The sequence below is a fragment of the Sinohyriopsis cumingii genome, chromosome 8 (assembly GCF_028554795.1).
Source record: "Sinohyriopsis cumingii isolate HCF-2022 chromosome 8, ASM2855479v2, whole genome shotgun sequence".
Taxonomy (NCBI): Eukaryota; Metazoa; Mollusca; class Bivalvia; order Unionida; family Unionidae; genus Sinohyriopsis; species Sinohyriopsis cumingii.
The window spans coordinates 70,303,453-70,318,782 of record NC_142968.1 but is presented as its reverse complement, the minus strand read 5'-3'; positions in this window follow the sequence as shown (position 1 = coordinate 70,318,782).

The following is a 15,330-nucleotide window of genomic DNA, read 5'->3' as shown; positions in this document are numbered from 1 at the left end:
AGGTAAAGCCGTTTCCAAACCACCATTTTACCCGACCAAAGTAGCAACAGCGAAGATTGGTTGACTTATTAAAGAAATGGAGAAAGTGTTAGCCAGCATTTACTACGATCCATCTCATCGTGCAAGTTACGGAGGAGTTCAGAAATTGTATCGTGCTGCCCTAAAAAGTCTCCGTTTAAATTTAAATTCCTGGCATTTACCAGAAACTTTCATTTTTGGGGGGAAACTGTAATATCTATATCTGTCCATGCATGAAAAGTAAAAATCTGCCAGTGTTCAGTTTTACAAAATGGACCATGCTCTGTTTGAATATTGTAATGAATTGTAGACCGTATCGTTTATTGTTTTTGTATAATAATTTTATAACCAATGTCATAAATATGCGTGTTAATGTTTTGGCGATAACTTCACCAAATATACAAATATTAACAAATCTTAAGTATGACCCGTTAGCCTTTTTAAATTTCTTCCCAAGATTGTAACAAATATGTATTTGTGTCATCAAATAATCGTACAATCGAGGTATTAACGGACCTTTGCATAAATATGCGTTACACTGTTTTATCGATAATGTCACTAAATATATAGATATCAACAAAGCGTTTATATGACCAGTTAGATTTTTTTACATTTCTTTTCCTAAAGGTAACAAGTATGTATTATCGACCTCAAATAAGTATGTAACCGACGAATTTATGATAACAGTACTCGTGAAGCTTAAAGTTGTCTATGTTGTCCTGTAAAGGTGCATGATCTGTCTCTTCAATTCCTGGCATTTACCAGAAACTTTCATTTTTTAGAAACTGTAATCTCTATATCTGTCCAAGAATGAAAGCTACAAATATGTCAGTGTTCAATTTTACAAAATGGTCCATACTCTGTTTGAATATTGTAATGAAGTGTAGACCGTATCGTTTTTTTAAAAATGTTTTTATAATTTTATAAGCCCTGTCTTAAATATGCGTTTTAGTGTTTGAGCGATAACTTTACCAAATAAAAGAATATTAAAAGACCGTAGGTATTACCCGTCAGCTTTTTAAAATCTTTTCCCAAGATTGTATAAAATATCTATTTTTTGACATCAAATAAGCGTACAATCGAGGTATTAACCGACCTTTGTATAAATATGCGTTATACTGTCTTATCGATAACGTCATCAAATATATAGATATCAACAAAGTGTCCATATCTCCAGTTAGCTTTTTAAATTTCTTTTCAGAAAAGTAAAAAATCTATATTTTAGACCATAAATTAGCATGCAACCGACGAATTTAACCTAACAGTAATCTTGAAGCTTCAAGTGGTCTGTTTTTGTCCTATAAAGAGACCTTTTCTGTCTCTTCAATGCCTGGCAGTTTCAGAAACTGTATTTTTTATAAACAGAAATCTCTATATCTGCCTACGCACGACAGCTACAAATCTGACAGTGTTCAATTTCACAAAATGGACCATGCTCTGTTTGGATATTGTAATGAATTGTAGACTGTAATGTTTTTTTAAATTTTTTTTTATAATTTTAAAATCCATGTCATAAATATGCGTTTTAGTGTTTTGGCGATAACTTCACCAAATATACAAATATTAACAAATCGTTGGTATGACACGTTAGCTTTTTAAAATCTCTTCCCAAGGTTGCAAAACATATGTATTTTTGACATTAGATAAGCGTGCTATCTAGGTACTAAAGCTAACTGACAACTTGAAGCTTTGTCAGATCAGACCAGATCTGACTTTCAGATGTTTGTTTATTTACAATATATTTATTACTATTAAACATAAATGAATGATCTATGCATTATTAGAAAGGTATTTCAAATCCGCTTTTGGCGACACCCTTTACGATATATTTTGTTCATGGGTTTTGAAAAAATATTGTCAGTTTATTTTTGATCTGACATCAGTCTCTGCTATCTGAAGCTTCATGCCCCAAAATGGATAACATGTTTTAAAATGTAAATTTGTTTTTAGTCTTTTAATGAGTTTAAGATATTTGCCCTAATTATAGTACAAGTTTCACTCCTCGTCAAACGTCACTCTGACATTGAGTATCTGACACTAAGAATATAAAATGTTTCAAATCAAAAACGCATGGTCGTAAAGGAGGTCAAACATGAAGCTGAGGGACTTTCTGCAGACGACTTTCAGGCTTTCAGGCCGTCATTGACAAATAACAAGCTAACGAGAGAGAATAAAATATAACCGAACGTCTGATAGCGGGAAGTGGCCTGGCTCGACGGTAGTTTTAAATGATATAATAAAATGTTCAAGCGTTCAAGCGTGTATCTGACATGGACGCGCTAGTCTTCAAGGTTGAATCGGTGCGTAATGATCAGCATTATTTTTTTTCTGTTGTGTCTGTATCTGACGCACGTGGCTAAATACATCTGCAAGTCCACGATACAAGCAGATATTTCCTGCACTCTGTGGCATTTATTGAGATCAAAGGGCGGCCTTTGAAAGCAAATAATACAGCATATGGAATCTTAGAGCGAGTTGGTGTTGTTATAATGATGTTACGGTGGTGTTTAACAGTACCACGAACAGCATTGATGGAAATAAATCATGTCTCGAAAATGTTGACGTTGCCACGACGATACTGAATCTCGCAAGATATTCTGATGATTATTCGCGGTCCGCTGGTTAGTCAATGATATTCGCGAAGAATACCACTGATATTCCCGATATAGTAACGTAAGAATTAACGCTGCTGAACAGACGTCACATCGAATCATGAAGATTTTAAATAAGGATTTCCGTACGACAGAAAAGAATTTTCTTGTGCAGTTCCACTATCACATATCTTTTGATATTGTAGAAATGTTATAACAGCTACTTTCGGTATTAAACACACAGCTGTACTTACTCGAAAAGACACTGACAACGATACAATCTGGCGCCCAGCTGGAGTTGATGATTGTAAAGTGGTACTGACAAAACTTCTGTTGTGGATGCCAAACATGACGCCATCGTTGACCGAAGAAGAACGGTTCCTTTCCTTCATGGATAGCGGCGACAAATCAACATAATCGTGGTTGACTATGCCCACTTACAGCATACAGCTTATGTTTCTATTCGTATTCGCATGGCAGATAGCATCAACGCAGGGAGTTCAGCATCACGACGCACAGTCATAGCGCTTCAGGATAACGCCCGGGAATGTTTGCAGACGCAAAACCAATCAGATGATATTTTACAAGGTCGGGAATAGTGATTTTTCTCTACTAATAAAGGGACATTAAAAACCACCCAAAGGTGTGTTAATAAATGTCGATAGCAATCACATTTCACGTGCGTATCATTGTTTGATGATCTTTATGGGGCGTGATCAGAATGTCGATTCTGGTTTGCAGATATCTCAGCCAGATTTTACATTATTGTATCCGATCTATTGTTTCTCACTGGAACACTTGGATTTGTTTAGACTCTGTGTCTTGATATACATTTTTGAGTTCGTGAAACGCGCACAGCTGTTATAGCTGAATATAGAGCAATCGTTGCTATATTATCAGACAAAACAATTCAGCTCGAAAGTGTTGGTCGACGAATGAGAATAGTTGATGCGCACGTGGAAACATGTAATTGAACCATTCATAATATTATAATGTCACATGAACAAGTCAATGTCACCCAAACACAGAAAGAGAATTGTGAAACAACGATATGGCTAAAACAACGGCGTTGCAAGGCCCAAATAAACTATCGTTGACTGAACATCAGCTCAGACACTTTAATGACGTCAAGCAGTCAAAGACTGGCATGCGACGTGATCTTTCCGCGAATGCAATCAACGATACAACAATTACTGTGGTCTATTCCTACTTCTAGCGGCGATGTCAGCAGCATTGATTTCAGCTGAAGATCCAACTGTTGAAAAAGCAGTCGCACTTGGTGCCGTTGAAACCAATGTGAGCATAGCATTGAAAAAGTGACAGGACACGGTTCGAAAACATAGAAAAATAATGGACTGGTCTTAGATTAGCAGGATCGCGGTAAGGTCAAGGACTGTGTCTACCGGGAACGTTTCGCTGAAACTCCCCATGTCCCATTTTGATTTACTTGATGATACTCGGCGATTAAACATCAACACCTGTAGAGAAGATTTTATCAGTGGTCATTTACCGGAACAACCAAACCATGCTGAAACTGTTATCATTGATCTCGATGGATGTTCTCGCCCTGGTATTGACTTGGTTCTATATGCTATTGATCGACGTAGTGTTGTTTTGTTTGTTTATTTTTATTCGTATGGATTGAGACAACCAAAATAATTTGTTTTAAATATATCAGCAGAATCGGCAGTAATTAGCTGCCGTCCTGATCTGGCATTCGATATTACCAACGCAGACATTAAAAGATCCGCCTACGTGTGGTCCAGAAGTACTAGCTGTACTTGACACTGTGTCAAGGGCATCAGCGCCGCCTCATAAAATGGTGCACGTATTCACCCAGTGTTTCTAACAGGCTAAAAAAGGTTAATAATTTATAATGATATTTACGGAAGATCAGCTATAAGTTAGGCCCATGTGAAATTTGGCAGCATATGCGGCTAAGGATGAACTTGCTGATTGTATCACTCACTGAGGTTGACCTGGATGAGGTTGTGGTTTTTAGAATCAACATGGAATTTCAAAGACGAGCAATATTAAGTCGGTTGATATTATGAGTTTTATGTGCGACCAAGACAAAATCAAGGTATTTACTGGTAGTGGGAGAATAAGAGACTCAACTGTGTCAATCGCAGTGATCCGCATCGAGATCGGTAGATCTGTTTATAGAACCGGTGATTCATGATCGGTCCACTCAGCATGAAATGAAATAAAATTTTTGTTCTGTAGAGTTGGAATCGGACAATGACGCTGCAAAGTAGTAGTGGTGTCTGGAATTTGTCGCATAAACACCTCAATGGATTATTATTATTACTTAGTATAATGTCAATGAATTCCACACAATCTTACATATATAATCAAGCATGTTCATGCCAGGCATCGCTGAAAAACATGTTCGACTTGCATATGACCAAACAAATAAAAATACCTCAGACTTATCATCGTCATCGACAAAGTTGTACATGTGGTGTCTGTGCCAGTCTCTGAAACAACGACGTTGATTGGTATAATATCAGCGATGTATGTGATAGCGTATTGATAGGAATTGGTATCGTTGTTGTCGGCCCTGCTGCTATCCTTAATATTATCGCCAAAAGACTATCAACATGTGTAGTTTAGAAATTACATGAACGCACACTAATAATGTGAGCGGCAAAAAAATAGAAGTATAAATATATCATCGATAATGTCAACTGGTTAAACGACTGTGTAATATCAGACAGTGAATTTGCTGCAATTAGTGAAATTTATTACCGGTATCACAAGAACGCAACCGTCCGAACGAAGTCAGCATCCAACGATAACGATCCTTTGCGGGCGACAATGTTGCCAACGCCACATTTAGAATTCGTATAGCAATAATAATGACCGCATAAATAATTACACGACTGGAAAGATTATCGCTAGTCCAACACCGCCGACGACCACAATGATATCAGCGACGTTAACGCAGCCGGAGAAAGATATTAGTTTTCCAACTCCGACAATGACACCAAACGATCGGTCTCTTGAGATCGCACTGCGACAATTAAAAGTTTATTATAGATGGCCAAATACCAGATCAAAGTCAAATCGTGGATTATCCTACAATGGTATTCGCGTATAAGAAACGCGATGGTTCCTTAGATCCTGGCTGGAAATGTAGTAGCAATTTCACTGGGATCATATGAAATCGAACAAATCAGCGATGAACGTCAAAGAAGAATTAAATCTATAACTGGAAAAGAATCCAAGGTTGCTATCAAAGTACGAGAGTCAACGCTGAGTGCATCCATTGCAACATCAGACAATTACGCCGTTGACATATATCAGTCGTCCATTTGAACTGTGTTATGATGGCCCCAGTTTATGTTTGACTATCACAACCACAACGATCTGATTATTTGTCAGACAAACAAATATTCATGACAATTCCAGAGTATGTAAATTTCTAGCTAGGGCTTAGTTGGACACAAAGCGATCAGGATATCAAAGTTTTCCGGGATATTGATGCTATAGTGAGATATTTGAGATTATATGTCAGGGGTATGATACATGTAACAGTTGCTTAAATTTAATTATCAGTTCACAATATCTTCGATCGCACTTTCTTTTCAGCTATATAAGCATACTGCCCCATAAGTGTGGATGAAACGTGATATACTTGCACATTATCATTACAGAGTGCTTAGTCTAAGGGCAATATCCACAGTATTATGGTGATTGGTTAATATTTTAAGTTTACCATAACAGTTTCCTTATCTTTGCTGTTGAAGAGCCATTTGAGATTAAGGGATAAGCTTGAAATACTTGCTATGTACCACACTTTAAGTCCATTGTTCGAGAACAAGGTCAAAAAGTCGTTATTGTATGCTTGAGTAGTATTTTCCCTTCCAAGTTATGGACTGTTACAGATAATGAGTGGAATCAGTACATTTGTCAGCAGAATATGTCTTGCATTTGGTATTCCATATGTAGGAGTGCATCTTGAAGGTAAAGGTCACATGTTTGCTTCTGATTTATCTTTGAGGTTTGGGAACTAACCATTATGCACTTATACAACTCTAGTATATCACGTATATTTCTCTTTTGTCTCCTCTAGTATATCACGTATATTTCTCTTTCGTCACCTCTACTATATCACGTATATTTCTCTTTCGTCGCCTCTAGTATATCACGTATATTTCTCTTTTGTCTCCTCTAGTATATCATGTATATTTATCTTTTGTCGCCTCTAGTATATCACGTATGTTTCTATTTTGTCACCTCTAGTATATCATATATATTTCTCTTTCGTCGCCTCTAGTATATCACGTATATTTCTTTTTCGTCGCCTCTATAGTATATTTCGTCGTCTCTAGTATAGTACATATATTTCTCTTTCGTTGCCTCTAGCATATCGTGTGTATTTCTCTTTTGTCACCTCTAGTATATCACATATATTTCTCTTTGGCACCTCTAGTATCTCACGTATATTTCTCTTTTGTCACCTCTGGTATATCACGTACATTTCTATTTCGTCACCTCTCGTGTATCACTTTCAGAATTCTGTCTTCACGGTCAAACGTCTTTGTAAGCTGTTTATTGGTTTTGCAACATCTTTGTAGCTAATGTAAATCTGATCAAAGGATTTTCTTTTGTTCTTCTCGCTCATTTTTTCTTTGGTACATAGGAAACATCGTGAACGGGGGTGGGGGGTAAGAAAGAACGATTCACACGCATCAATAACCTTTATGCGGTGACCAATCCATGTATGTATGCCATAAAATTTCATTTGCTTTTCACTCTCTTTCAAGTCGAACTTGTCTTGGCGGAAGTTTCACATAGCACTGACGGTAGCACCCGTGTGCATACGTCTGTAATATGAATCTCGAAAATCATATTTGATCCGTTCTTCACATACAGTTGACAATGGAGTCAGATTAATTGGGGGATATATATATATATATATATATATATATATATATATATATATATATATATATATATATATATTAATCTAAAGAAGAAGAAAAATAAAACAATTTACCAAAACGTCCTCGGCGGGAAAACCATGTAGCTATGGCCAGCCATTTGCTTAAAAACATTCTTAAAGCCTTCTATAATGGCCCGTATGGCATGTAAAGTACTTATTCTCACTTTTCTAGCTACCATAAACACTTTTACTGCATTTTACAACCCGAAATCAGTTTTTGTTTTGCTGGATAATACCGTATTTTAACGAACAACTTTTATCTTTCATGTTGTCTCTCCCTTTTTCACACTCTCTGGGTTTTAATATTTCTAGATTTCACAGACATTTTGAAGAATACGCATACGTCTAAAATGAATTTGATCTCGATATAATTAACATGTGCAGTGATATCCTGACAAGATCCATACGCGTGTGCAGTGATATCCTGACAAGATCCATACGCATGTGCAGTGATATACGAAAAAAAAAATGAATGTGATCTGGATATAATTAACGTGTAGTGATATCCTGACGGCATCCATACTGAGTTATAAAGAGTTGTTTAAATTACTGTTGTGCAGAATTAATTAGGATTAATGTATCTTCTCATCTTAGAACTAAGATCTGTTAGGTATATCTGTAATATGTGGACAAAGAACTAAGATCTGTTAGGTATATCTGTAATATGTGGACAACGAACTGAGATCTGTTAGGTCTATCTGTAATTCGTGGACAAAGAACTAAGATCTGTTAGGCATATCTGTAATTCGTGGACAAAGAACTAAGATCTGTTAGGTATATCTGTAATATGTGGACAACGAACTGAGATCTTTTAGGTCTATCTGTAATTCGTGGACAAAGCACTAAGATCTGTTAGGCATATCTGTAATATGTGGACAAAGAACTGAGATCTGTTAGGTCTATCTGTAATATGTGGACAAAGAACTGAGATCTGTTAGGTCTATCTGTAATTCGTGGACAAAGAACTGAGATCTGTTAGGTATATCTGTAATATGTGGACAACGAACTGAGATCTGTTAGGTCTATCTGTAATATGTGGACAACGAACTGAGATCTGTTAGGTCTATCTGTAATATGTGGACAAAGAACTGAGATCTGTTAGGTCTATCTGTAATAGGTGGACAACGAACTGAGATCTGTTAGGTCTATCTGTAATATGTGGACAACGAACTGAGATCTGTTAGGTCTATCTGTAATAGGTGGACAACGAACTGAGATCTGTTAGGTCTATCTGTAATATGTGGACAACGAACTGAGATCTGTTAGGTCTATCTGTAATATGTGGACAATGAACTGAAATCTGTTAGGTCTATCTGTAATATGTGGGCAACGAACTGAGATCTGTTAGGTCTATCTGTAATATGTGGACAACGAACTGAGATCTGTTAGGTCTATCTGTAATATGTGGACAAAAAACTGAGATCTGTTAGGTCTATCTGTAATATGTGGACAATGAACTGAAATCTGTTAGGTCTATCTGTAATATGTGGACAACGAACTGAGATCTGTTAGGTCTATCTGTAATATGTGGACAAAGAACTGAGATCTGTTAGGTCTATTTGTAATATGTGGATATCATCTTGCTAGTGTTGCGTTCCATGTAAGTCATATTGAAATTATTATAAAGCTTTATCAGGTTCCTAATCTTCGAGACTTTGTCTTTGCTCAACGGGGACACATGTGTTCCATACAATTAGAGAGAGAGAGAGAGAGAGAGAGAGAGAGAGAAAGACATTCGTGTATATTTATTAAAGAAAATGCAATACCTAAAATGTTATTTGCTGAAACGATTTATAGACACAACTACACATGTGTTTTATTCAAAGTGGGACAAAAGAACGAGTTTGATATTGTGCGGGAATTTGGAAGTCTGTATCAAACGAGTTCTTTTCCGCAACTCGGAACAAACACATATATGTTTTCTTTGTTGTTGATTAAATATTCCTTTTTATTCACACCTTCCTTAAGGTTTGAAATGAATGCATCTGGAGTTTTTCTTAACAGGGGCTTGGCCTAGGTATGTAATGTGCAGTCTGTCTGTCTGCATTGCAGGCAGGATTTACTCTTTAGCTTGACAAGATAAAGTGCATGTTCTCTCTCTCTCTCTCTCTCTCGTTTGATGGCACTTTGCACAACAGTTCATCTGAGAACTTATTGTCGAATGTTCTGCCCAAACTATTGTTGATCACTTCAGATAACTCTAATTTCTCGGGAGTAGATACAGTGATATGCCCACAAACTGCTCGTCTCTGACAGCAGCAGGGCGGGCGAACCCTACAAAGAGTTAGGAGGTCCCAAACGTCAAAATAAGCCTTCCACAGCACAGCTAAGGAGGATTAAAATGACGAGAAAAAAAAAACGACTAACGTTTTTTTAGGACCCGGAGAAAGTATCTCCAAGAGAGTTACTCTCTGAGTTCCTCTCTGAGTTAGCTGCGCTGTTTTCCTGCTGGAAATAGGTTAGGTGTGCAAAAAAAATGAACCCAACTCGTTGTCGCCGCCCGAACGGCTGCTATGAATTAAAAACTTATTATATCAGATAATGGTACACCCGGAATCCTACACCACTAGATTGGCTAGAGAGCGACTAGAAGCAATCAAAAAATGTATTCCTGTCAGAGACGAATTTAGAAAAAATTTACAACAACAAGAGACACAAGTTGAGTACGCAGCGGAAACAGAACAGTTATTTAAACCCGTCACTGAGGTTACTGGAAAAGTCTTAACTGCTATTAAGGGACCTGAAAGAAAACCAGGGGATCCAGAGAAAAAGGAAGAGAGTGTTATTCAGGCATTAAAAGAGACTGCTGAAAAGATAGCTGCAGCTCAGCCTCAGCTTGAAGGTGAAAAAACACCTGAGGGTGCTATTGGCAAAAAATCCCAAAAAGTAAAAAAGGAACTAATTTTAGAGAAAAATTTAGTGAGGAAGGTATACAAAAAATTCAAGAACATAAATTGAAAACTAGACGTAGTAAATATAATTTTGGTGAGTTTGCTGCCGAACATTTTTCTCTCAGAGATCAATTTGTAAACTCTGAACATGTTAAAACATAGATAGAAGTACATGGAATGATTGGGTGTTAAAAATAAATCAAAATATTGATTCTATAGACAAAGAGGATACTACTTATAAAATTTATTCAACAGGAGCAGAAAACTATCATAAAACACTAAAAGAACAACAAGAACAAGAACTAGAACAAAAACGAAAACAACAGAAACAAAAACGAGAACAACGAAAGCAAGGACTAGAATAAAATCGAGAACAACAAAAACAAAAACTAGAACAACAAAAACAAGGACGAGAACAACGAAAACGGCAGCAAGATCCCTTTCCGCCGCAACAAATGGAGGAAAAAACGCATGATCCAGATGAGGATAAATACGAAGAATTTTACGATCCAACTCCGGATGAAGAAACTCTTAGACCATTAGAATTTCCCGGTGATGAACCAGGCGCTACAGGTAGTGGTTTGGGAGGTAATATTATTTGTCCTGATAGTATCTTCAATGATGTACAACGGTTAGAGGTTCTCATAGGAGGAAAACGAGCTGGAAATAATTCACCGGAAATAATTAATGAAGCGTCTGATATTTGTCAACGATTATTTCAAGGTGGTATCATGGATATTGGTGTTTACTGAGAACTTATTGATGAACTCATTGATGGTTACCATAGTGACTAATTGTTAGACAATAACCACATAAAATAAAATGGTCATGTACAATAGTCATTACCGACCAACACAAGTCAGAGCAGTAAACTCACGATTGCCAATCTATAGAGTAACTTACGCCGAGGGGCTTGGTGATGTTGTTCAGGGATTATTTGCAGGATTAGCACCAAAAATAGGTCCTCTTGCAAAACAATTATCAATGAAGGCTATTAATGTTGTCGGTGAAAAAGCTCCGGTGCAATTGTTGATGTTGCCAGCAAGGCATTTTCGGCAATCAAAGAAAGACTAGCACGATTAATAAGACGAAAAAACCACCACCAGTGAAATTACAAAGCACTGAAGTGATGCCCGCAAATGTTAGTAAGGTAGTAAATCAAGCCGCAAATCAAAAATTGGCAGCCTTGATAAATCAAGGGGTTAATGAAGCAGAAAGAAATATAACAGCAAATTTGATAGCGGGTAGTGGACTTCGTGTCAGGCGACGGTAATTTAGATTAGGGCAACTATAATAAATGTTTAAATATATATCCGATACAGCATTCGACATAAATGAACCGGTCGCTAAGGATAGATCGGTACGTGATTTTCAATTTTATTCATATGATGCTAAAAACCCAAATGAACGGAAGCGCATCGAACTTCACGTTCAGGATACAAGTAGATATTTCTTATCCGCTGAGGCCTTTATTGAAGTAAAAGGTGAACTTGTAAAAACGAATGATAATGAATACGGTGCAAATGCACGAGTTGGTTTTGTCAACAATGGGATCATGGCATTATTTAGTAGCGCCACATATCTCATTGATGGAAAAAGTATCGAATCAATTCAGAATGATGTTGATGTTGCTACAACAATAATTGATCTAGCAAAATATTCTGACGACTTTACAAGATCGGCCGGTCGATCAATGATGCTTGCCAAAGATATTACCTATAAAGCTGATCACTTTCAATATATTAAGCTACTGACCCCTACTGCTACTGGCAATGTCGATCAACCAGCTGATCCTGAACACGAAGCTAAACCGACCGCTAATTTTGATATCATAAAAAGTGTTAACCCAAATCACAACTTAGGATTTGTAACGCGCAAAGCAATGTTGAAGGGTGATGATAGAAATAAATTTTCGTGTGCGATTCCATTGTCTCACATCTTCGGATTTTGTGGAGATATTAGAAAGGTCATCTTTGGAGCTAAACACACAGTCGTGCTCGTGCGAAAAGGTGATGATAATGATGCAATATGGCGAGGTGATGGTGTTGCTGATGCTGGTATGGTAAAGTTAACAAAACTTTCATTGTGGATGCCAGTATTAACTCCGTCAATCACAGAAGAACCGCAATTATTGTCTTTTATGAATCAAGGTGGTAAAACATTACTATCATGGCTTGCAGTAACCACGGATATGACTCAAAGTTCCGTCGGAGATATATTTACTTGGCATATAGTATCACAGCAAGGTGTTTCTGCACCACGACATATTTTTGTTGCGCTGCAACATAGTAATCGGGTAGGTAGTCAGGAACATTCACATATGATATTTGACCAATTCGGTGTTAGAGAGGTTTCGTTGAGAATAAACGGACAACAAGAACCATCCGAAGATATATCATTAAGTTTCACAGATAATCATGTAGCTCGCGCATATCATCGCTTGTCGACATTCCTGGCACGTAACACAAATATAGATACCGGCTTGCAAATATCGCAGTTAGATTTTACAAATCGATATCCGATTTATTACTTTTCGCTGGAGCAACTTGATTTATCCAAACAAACTGTTGTTGATATACGCTTTCGAGCTAAAGTAACAAACCCGCCAGGTGGTGGTGTTAATTATAGAGTAATCGCGGTTAAACTCTCTGACAAAGCGATGCTACTTGAACGTGGCAGTGATCAAATGAGAGTCGTTGATGTCCCAGTAGAAAACATGTAACAATTAGATCAATCGCGTTTATTATAAAAAATGTCGTACAGTCACGTTAATGTCACTCTGACTCCTGGTCAGATGAAAAAATTACAATCGAAGCATGCGAGCACATGCGGAGCAACAATAACCCTGAAACAAGACCAAATTGCTAGTGGTGGCTCAAATAAACTGTCACTGACTAAAACTCAACTCAAACATTTCAATAAAGCATTAAAATCAAAAACCGGAGTTCAACTTGATTTTGCTCCAAAAGCCATCAAAGATATGATTAAAACCGGTGGTATTTTTCCACTTCTCGCAGCTATACCAGCACTCATAGCCGCTGCTGCTCCCGCGGTAGCCAAAGCCGCTGCGTTAGGTGCTGTTGGAACCGGAGCCGGAATGGCATTAAAGAAACTGGGCGAGGATACTAAAAAAAGGAAAGGGTCTAAGACTTCCAGGAACTCCACCTTCGTGGTACACAAAACGTTTTCTGAGATGAAACCGATGTCCAATTTTGATTTGCTCGATGCTGCTAAACAATTAAATATAAAAAATTGCAGAGGCGTCTTTATGCGAGACCAACTACCACAACGACCGAATAATCTGGAAACGGGTATCATTAACCTTGATAACAAAAACGGCCCTGAACTCACTGGGCTGCTTACGCGATTGACCCAAGTGGAATTATTTATTTTGATTCGTATGGGCTAGCACCGCCGGTTGAATTTCTAAAGCATGTCAGCAGAATGCAAAGCATTCCAACTTGGTACTCAACGCTACCAACACAAACATTAACCGACCCACCAATATGTGGCCGTAAAGTCATTAATGTGCTTGATGCGATATCGAGATCAACTAAACCACCTCATAAAGTCGTGCACGAGTATACCGCAAATTTAAAGTCAGTCCTTAAATAAATAATGGTGGATATTTACGGAAGATCTCTCATCGAAATAAAAACAAAAAACAGGATATTGATTCATCAAAATATGCGACTAAAGATGAAATCGATAATCTTTTAAACCTGACTGGAGTAGGACCAATTGAGGTTGTTACTTTTCAGGATATACATGGTAAGCTTAAAACGAGCAACATCAGATGGAATGATATCATTCGTAGGGTTCTTGGAGCTACCACGGGCAACTTCCCTGAGTTTACTGACGGTGGTAGAATCAGAGACTCAAGTATATCAATCACAAGCATCAGAGATGAAATCAAAAAAATGTTGCTGATCGTTTAAAAACCACCGGTGACAAAATGACAGGCGAACTCAACATGAACAGAAATAAAATAGCGGTTTTAGCGGATCCAACATCCGATGAGGACGCAGCAACAAAAACTTATGTCGACGTCAACTACGGTTTAGTAGATTATAACTTATCCACGTTACGAAACGATTATAACGGTCATGTAAGCCAGTTTGAAAGATTTCGTAAAAACGTTCGAGAAACACATAAAACCGTAGATAAATTCTTTGGTGATCCAGCCGTTGATATGAAACTTTCTGATATCAAGACCAACATCGACACAACCCAAAAAACACAAAAAGAATTCTTTGGTGATCCGCTGACCGTTGACATGAAACTTTCTGATATCAAGACGAGCATCGACACAACCAAACAAAAACAAGAAAATATCGTAGCGGGGATTCCTGAGATTGTAAATAAAACCAACTTAATTAAAATTCGAGCCGGAGTAACCCCAGGGCATATTACCAACATAGTATACACAGAATCATCTGGATTCGCATCATGGTCAGCGCAGAATAATAATATCAAATATACCGCAACCGTCACTGGCATGTACAGATTTTCCGTGCTTAGTGCTACAAAATTTGGTATATTTACTAGATATCTTGCGCGGTACATAACCGATAAATTTTCCCCGGATGTTTCTGTGATCATAAATAGCGGAGCCGAAGAAAACTTTACACTGGAAGCAGCTGATAAAAATGTACAATCAGCACATTACTACTACTGTTTGAAATTTGTAGCTGAAACACCTCAATTGGTCACTGTGTAAAATAATAAAATGGCCCCTTGACAGCGTCAACGACAACATTAAACGTCCAACAGTATCGATACGATCAAGTGCGAGAATGGCAATCAGAATTAAAAACCATCGTTGACCAATATACGTTAAAAGCCAAGAAATACAAACGGCGTGTAGTTATTGATGCTG